This window comes from Motacilla alba, chromosome 18 (assembly GCF_015832195.1).
Source record: "Motacilla alba alba isolate MOTALB_02 chromosome 18, Motacilla_alba_V1.0_pri, whole genome shotgun sequence".
NCBI lineage: Eukaryota > Metazoa > Chordata > Aves > Passeriformes > Motacillidae > Motacilla > Motacilla alba.
The window spans coordinates 1,949,985-1,957,967 of NC_052033.1; positions in this window are offsets into that span (position 1 = coordinate 1,949,985).

Consider the following 7,983-nt stretch of genomic DNA (forward strand, 5'->3'; position numbering starts at 1 on the left):
CGCTGGTCCTCCAAGGAGCAGGGCAGCACTGCAGACAGGTGAAGAGGTAATTTATTAAACTCATGGCTAGTTGGCCTCCCATCAGAAAAGCAGCCTCTCCAGCTCCTGTCCCTGACAGCTGCCAGGAATAGGAGCATTCAAGGACTCTCCACTGCTCCAGAGAAAGAAACACAAGAATCACAAAGCCCAAATTCCCCTCCATACCCCTTGCAAAAAAAAAAAAAAAAAAAAATTGCAGGCATATTATCTCAGCACATCACATCTGGCAGCAAAACTCAGGCCCTGCAGAGCGATGAATTACAGAATCACATCTCCATGGGGATGCACTAATTTTAGGGCCAGAAGTGAAATATTTCTTGGTAAAAGTCTTTCCCATACTCTTCCCACTGCCTTAACATCAAAAACCATTGCTCTTGACATCTCTGGCAGGACAAATGTGCCATTTGGCATCCTTTGGGGTGAAAAATGCTGCAGGGAATGCAAGACATAAGCCTGCTTCTTGAGTGGTATAAATCATCCTGCTCCTGTCTTACACTTGGGAAAATGTGGCCTCATAGCGCTTTCCTCTCTGCTCCTGACTTACAGGAGCATCAGGGAAGTGCAGTCATATTTTTATCTGCAAGAGTGGGACAGCCACAAGGTCCCATGAGGAGGTGCTGAAAATCAGATGCTTCTCTTCCCTTCTCTCCCTTTTGTGTATTGTCTTCTCTGTACAGTTCTTCTCCTGCTTTATTTAGATACATACCTGGTGCTACTTAACTCCATCCTTCTCCTGTTAACTTGACAGAGCCTTTTGTTAGCCGTGGAGAAAAGGGAAACCTTTGCCACAGCAGAATCACACCACCGATCAACCTCCTCCATGGAAATGCCCAGGCAAAGGAATTGCTGGGCAGGAGAGCAGCACTATGCTGTTGTAGTGGAAATGTGAGATCCTGGTGCTCAGGAAGGGCCACACATTCTCTCCTGATTCCTTGGAGCTCTTTAGTATCTGATCAATCCAGGTTTGTCTCAAAGATTCCAGGAAGGACACTTCTGTTGCAGTCTCAGCCAGAGCCAAGAGGATGAGCCAGCCTGTTTCCACTAATGTTGTGCAGTGACATTCATCATCTCCTCATGAGCTGTACTTCCAAAATGTGCCACGGAGAAGTCAGGCAGGACACACACTGAGTGGGGCTTTTCCCAGCTCTGCAGCTTGCACCTCAAGCCTTGGGTCTCCATTTGCAGTTATCAACTGAGAACGGGCCTACGACAGAAACAGTGTAGTTTACACACCACGTCAAATGTGGGTGCTGCCCACCCCTCGTGTTAATCTCTGTTCACCTGCCATTACCAACGCCATGATTCCAAGCAGATGTCAGCTGGGCCCTGTCTATCCTTCAGTGCCTGAGCTTTTCCTCCCTCTCCCTAAGCAATCTCCACCACTGCATCACACTCTGCTGATCCCTTTTGCTCCACCCCACATGGAAGTATCTAAGTTTATATTCACTTATTATTATTTTTGCTCAGTATCTAAGTTTATATTCACTCCCTGATATTGTAACCATAAGGAAAAACAAGCTCAGTTAGCTAAAATAACATCTTAAATGCATAAAACAATCGAGAGCAAGAAGAGACATTGCTGCGTATTAAAATGAGAGCTATGAAAAGTTATTCTGCTGGATGCTTAACTGTGTGTGCTATCTGTGAAACCATACGGTAAAGTGCTGTGAGAATCACTGAGAAATAACAAGCCCTTGTGTTGACAAACTTTGTCTAATTTACCCTGAAGCACTTGAAAATTACCTTACTGTGGGTCCTTCAGTTGATGTTGAAAGGCACTCCTGGCTGCCAGGAGGATGAGGAGCCATCCTACAGCACCCCACACTTTTTCAGACAGAAGATCTCTGAAGTAAATAGAAAGGAGACAGAGCAGTAAAGGCAGTTAATGACATCAGAATTTAACCAGAATGGTGCCAACAGTTCTGCTTTTGCCCAAAACTATCTTTTTGCTTTCAGCTTTATCTGTCAGCTTTTATCTTTTGTGGCTCCACCACAACATCCTTGGAGCCCTGATGGCTGAAGCCACCAGGCTCCTGCAGCCCGCAAGTCAAAGGTGGGTTATTTATTTTGCCACAGTCAAAACATTTCACCATTGTTCAGGAGACGAATCTATTAAAAACACATTGATATGTCAAGTACCCCACAAACACATTAAAATAACTGCACTGTTTGATGGATGGAAGTTCATATACAATTTGATTTGAGAATTAGCTTTACCCGACGTCTACAAAATGCACATTTGTCTCTTCCTTGTTGAGGATAAATAGGTGGCATCTTACTTGTGGAATTTCACATGGTTTGTTATCTCATCTAACCAGGAATAAAAACTTCCTGTCTTGTCACGTGGTTAGTCTTTGGGTTTTGTGCTATTCTGTGAAACAATTCCTTGTCTAGGGATTGCAGCTGAATGGAAGGTCAGTTTTCCCAGAAGGCCACTTTCTCGAGTTGTTTACTGTTCCCTGTACAATACTGTATTCAAGCCAGCTTTGTGCTTCTGTTAATAGCAGAACTTTATAAGGTCTGGCCTTACAACTTCAAGTAAACCAGAAGCCTGCAGTTCCATTTATCCATTTACTATAAATGGATCCATGTATCCATTTATCCACACTTCATGAAAAATGACTTGGTGGCCACCAACACTGCCAGGGCTTCCTGCAGGCCAAACTGAGACACATTCATGCCTGCAGATACTTGGTCACCAGGTTTATTAACCTGGTTTGACTCAGAGCAGAGCCAAGGTGATCAAGTTTTGTTTCAACACTGCAACTGGCAGGTGGAATTCAAACCTGGAAAAGAGATGAGCAGATCAGCCTGACACCATCCCTTCCTACATGCACCTAAACAAGACTGTAAAAAACCATGGTAAGTGACTGTGGACACTCAGTACCCCAAGCAACTTTTTCCCCACAAGTAGGTACATATGGATAATTTTGTCCTATTTTGCACTCACAAATAAAAAAAAATATCTTCTGTCTTCTGGTAGGTTTGTTTAAAGAAAGAAGGTATGTTCAAGGGGTCTTGGATAACTCCACCTGCTGATGACCCCAAGGTTGCTGGGACAGAGCCCAGCCATTCCCATCACCACATGCTCTCCTACCTTGTTGGTTTTCCCAGCTTTTTTTACAGAGACGGGGCAACTGAGAGGTGTTTTAAAACATTTTGTCCCATTATCAGTCTCAATGAAGAGTGACACATAAGAGATGTAAAACTCAATGCCATTCCATCAGAAGCCAACCCATTTCCTGGTTACAATACCTTATAAATGTTTTCCAGCCCATTAGCTTTTGCTGCTGTTACTTCTAACACCAATCACCTATATTTTTTCCCCACATGGTCCTGCTACAATGCATCTTTCACAGTTCTAATTCTTTAAAATATCTGCTCTTTTTGCAAAGCCATGTTTTGAAACTTGTTGAGTTCAATCTCTCTCAACAATCTCATCTCTCTTCCTAAGTCAGCACACCTTATCTCAGAGATTGCATACAGATGTACAAGACTCTGTGAGCTTTCTGTCAGATTTTGAGAATTCTTTACAAATCCATTTCTCACACTACCTCACAACAACATGCCTGGGTCCCCAGATCCCAGCCCCAAGGGCCTGCATGTCTGTGCCCCCAAAGACATTGCAACAATCACTTTTCCTCAGCTGAGTCAGCCACTGTGAGTGCAGAGAGCAGGATAAAGCTCACACCATTCTGAGGCTCTCTGCCTCATTTCTTGTCGCAGAAAGGTGAGCAGGGACATCAGCCCCACCATCACAGGCTTGTCAGTACAAATATCACCAAACTGTCATGCACCATGGAGATCACTCCCAGGTGCAGTATATCCATGTACAAACAAGGATAATCCACCCTTTAGGAAGAAACCATTTGCCACAAAAGGCCACAGGAGGAGCTGGCTGGCTGGCAAAGACAGATTTTGTTATGAAACAGCCTGGAATGGAGGGGCCATCCAAGACAGCACTGCTGCTGGACACCTGCATAAAGAATACAGGTACTGGATGCAGGTCCAACATCTCTGCCTGGGCACTCAAACATTTTACAAACAGGCTGCTCTAGTGTGGATCCCCCACAAGGTCACCTGCTCCCCCATGGGCTCCTCTCACCACAGGTCCCTGCCAGGACCCTGCTCCAGCTCAGCCTTCCCAGGAGTTCACAGGCTTCTTTCAGGCATCCCCCTGCTCCAGCGTGGGCTCCTGCAGGAGCTGCAGGTGGATCTGCACCCACATGAACCTCCATGGGCTGCAGTGGCACAGCTGCTTCACCATGCTCTGCCCCACAGGCTTCAGGGGAACCTCACCCTGGTTCCTCCCCTCCTACCCCACTGACCTTGCTGTCTGCAGGCTTGTTTCTCTCACATATTCTAACTCCTCTCTTCTCTGAGTGCAGTTACCTCTGTGCAATAACTTTTTATTCCTTCTTAAATATTTCATCCCAGAGGTGTTACTGCCATCACTGACTGGCTGGCACTGGACAGTGGCAGGTCCACCCTGGAGCCAGCTGCAGTTGGCTCTGCTGGACATGGAAGAAACTTCTGGCAGCTCCTCACAGAAGCCATCCCTGTAGCCACCCTGCTACCAAAGCCTGGCAATGCAAACCCAAAAGGATCATCAAGAGCAACTGGACAGGACAGCTCCAGAAATCCCACCCTGTGCCTAAAATCGTTGTCCAAACACTGCTTGAGCTCTGGCAGCCTTGGGGCTGTGACCACTTCCCTGAGGAGCCATTTCCCACCTCAGCTGTGCTGCCAGCAGTTTTTAAAAAGCAAAGGAGGTGTGTAGGATAGAGTGCCATTTCCTCAGGAAATTTCGGGAGCCATCCCATCAACCCACTCAAAGCACTGCCAATTTAAGAGTGCCACCGTAGGGCTATTGAAACTGTCATGGTCTACACACAAAATGAGGCCAAACACTCTTGGCTGTTCATGGGCAGCTTGAAAATAGGGAGAAGACAACCTTCCCCCTAAAAACAAGATTTCAGGATGCCACTGCTCCTATCTCAAGGTCACTGGGTTCAGACACAGTGGCACTCGCCTTCTTCACCAAGGTCACACAGCACAAGGACAGCAGAAGAGGCACAGGAATCCTTTACTACAGGATAAAAACACAGCCCACAGGGGAGAAAGAACTGGCAAACCCAACCTAAAATTTTCATGTTGTGCTGCCTGAAATAGAAGTTTTCTTGCTCATGCCAAAAGTCAAACTTCACCACTACAAAGTTGATTTAAGCGTGTGGGTGTGAAAATTTCAGCGTAGTCTGTACAGAGGAAAGCTGGGGTTTCTATTTTCTCCATTTGGTTTCTTCTGGTGTTTCTACTGCTGCCATGCAGTAACTCATCCACAGGCTTCACATCACAGTGTAAGAACAAACAGGACAAAGAGCATGGAAGAGGAACGGACAATATCTGGTCAGAGCCTTCAAAACTGAAGTACGTAAGCACACAGAGAGGAGAGCTTCTGACCAAAAGCCAAAACAAACAGCAAGTTCTGAAATCAGCAGGTATGAGTCTCCCTCCCAGCCATTCTGACCACGTCTTGGAAGTATCCAGAAACTATAAGTCTTCCATTTTAGCTCTAACTTTTGGTAAACAGTCAGATGCTGGGACAAGCCTGAGCAGTCAGTCATTCCATCTCCTTGCAAATCTGTCTTCCCAGGCAGTCTGGTTTATCCCTCCAGTCCCATCTTCACTATGTGCCTCTTCCCACCAAAGGTCACAGCATCTCCATCAGCTGCTGGGCTGTTTCTCCTCCAAAGTTAAACAGCTGGATTTTTCAGTGGTCCTTGCTGACATGAAAGGACATGCTCCACATAAACAGAATGGCAGCTAAAGGGAATTCAGGGTGACAGGAGGGATTTAAAAGATCCTGTGCTTCAGCGGGGAGCCACTACTGTGTTCAAACAGGTTACAGTAAGATGAGAATTTGAAGCACGGATCTGATGCTGTTTTTCCTCTGAAGTCAGGACTTTCGTCACATGAACCACTGGCATCCCAGAGTCAGACACTCCCTCTGCTGACCTCTGCTTTGCCCCACGCTGGGAGCAGCCAGTCTCTGGTTAGGCACACCCCGCACCCATCCTGGACAGCAGCTCTTGCTCAGCTCACCACAGCTGCTGCAGGGACCCAGCACGGACACAAGCCTGGCCAGGGACACCAGACACAGCTCTGAGCTGTCACACGGGGGGTTCTGCCTGTTCCCCATGGACTTGCAGTGGTCGTCAGAAACAGCTACAGCCAGTGGACTGCAGGTTTCTCTGAATGCTCTGCTGCCACACTTTGGGGTATCTGCAAAGAAAGAAGCTGACAGGCAGTTCTCTGATGCTGGAAGGCACTACAAAGTCAAAGCACCACCTTTCAGGGGAGTTACTGAGCCAGTGAGACCTTCCTTACTCACCACAAACCAAACACTTCCACCACTCCTTTACCACCCTCCCATTTCCGTAAAAAAAGCATTTTGAGTTAATTTCTACCTCCATCAATTATCAGGAGTAGAACTGAGTCACAGGCAGTCACAAAACAATATCTTACACCACACAGGCTGCTGGTTTTCTCTCTGATAAAAGGGTTATAGCAGCGTTGACAAGGAAGACAAATGACAGAGGCAATGATCCACAACGTCCTCTCCTCCAGAAGGATTGCAGTTATATCTTTATGACAGAGTTATAAAACAAAACAATAAAGTTCCAAGACCATTAGAAAAAGGTCACACACATTACAGTAGGAAATACCTATTTCAGATCTTATCTGGAGCTATGAAGACAAACAACATTCAAACATCAGAGTCCTGGCCTCTGAAACTTTGGCTTCCTCAGAGGCATGTGCTTTCTCTTCCCCCACAGTGAAGTTTAATCAAGACTGAAAGCTTTTTTCCCCCTGTGACTCCAGGCCAGCTCAGTGCACTCCCTTGAGCCAACAAACACTCATCCCACAGGTGAAACAGAGCTTAACTCTTGGGGGCTGGGTTATCGAGGGAAGTTTTAAGTAAGATGCTAAAAAAAACCCTCCTGGTCCTGACCAGGAGGAATTGCTCAGAAAATATGAGTTTTCTCATCAGTAGTCATTAGCTAAGCTTAGCCAGTCTCAGGAATGCTGGAGAACAGGTGGATCACAACACACGAGGTTTGTGAGAGATTTGTGAATAGAAAAGGACTGAGCACATCCTTAACCCTCCCCGGAGCAAACAACACCTGAAATGTTCAGCCGGAGCTCTGCGGGCCCTCTCTGCTGTTTGTACAACACAACAGCACCATCCAGAGGATAAACACTGCTGGCTCCACGTTCCCTTTGCCCACGTCTGCAGGTTTTGAGCTTTATTCCGACTGGGAGCAATGCAGGGCTGTGTTCAAGTTACCCTTGGGTAAGCTAACGTGAGCCATTGCAGCAGGGCAGTAATAAAGATCTCCAGAAAAAAACCACTTTCCACTGCCAGGCAGCAGCACCTCTCTCCAAGCGTTCCTTCCTGCAGGGCTGCAATCTCTTCACCAGTGTAGAGGAGGAAAAACTGACTGCCCTGAGAGGACTCATCATCCCTCACCTTGATTTCTCACAGCCCATGGTGGTGCAGTGAGTACCCAGGTGAAATTCCCTGCATAATTCAATTACACTCAATAGGTCATGTACATAGAGCCAAGGATCTCTCATTCCTGAGGTTCACAAGATGCCTAAGGAAGGGGAGGAACCCACTGCTCTCATGCATCCGCCAGAATCCACAGATTATTTGGGGGTGATCCCATAAATGTGTGCAGGGTGCACATTTACGTGTCCCCAGGGTGCACTGGGGGAGGCTCACAGCGTCCCTGCCAGCCTGGCCCAGTCCCACTGCCGATTTTGGACATGTGCTGAGGCTGTTTGTGCCTCCCCGGGGTGATGTCAGCTGCCTGGCTCATCTCTCCCTGCAGCAGCATCCCTAACGACTTGCTTCAACGCTGCAATCCCCACAGCAGGTCT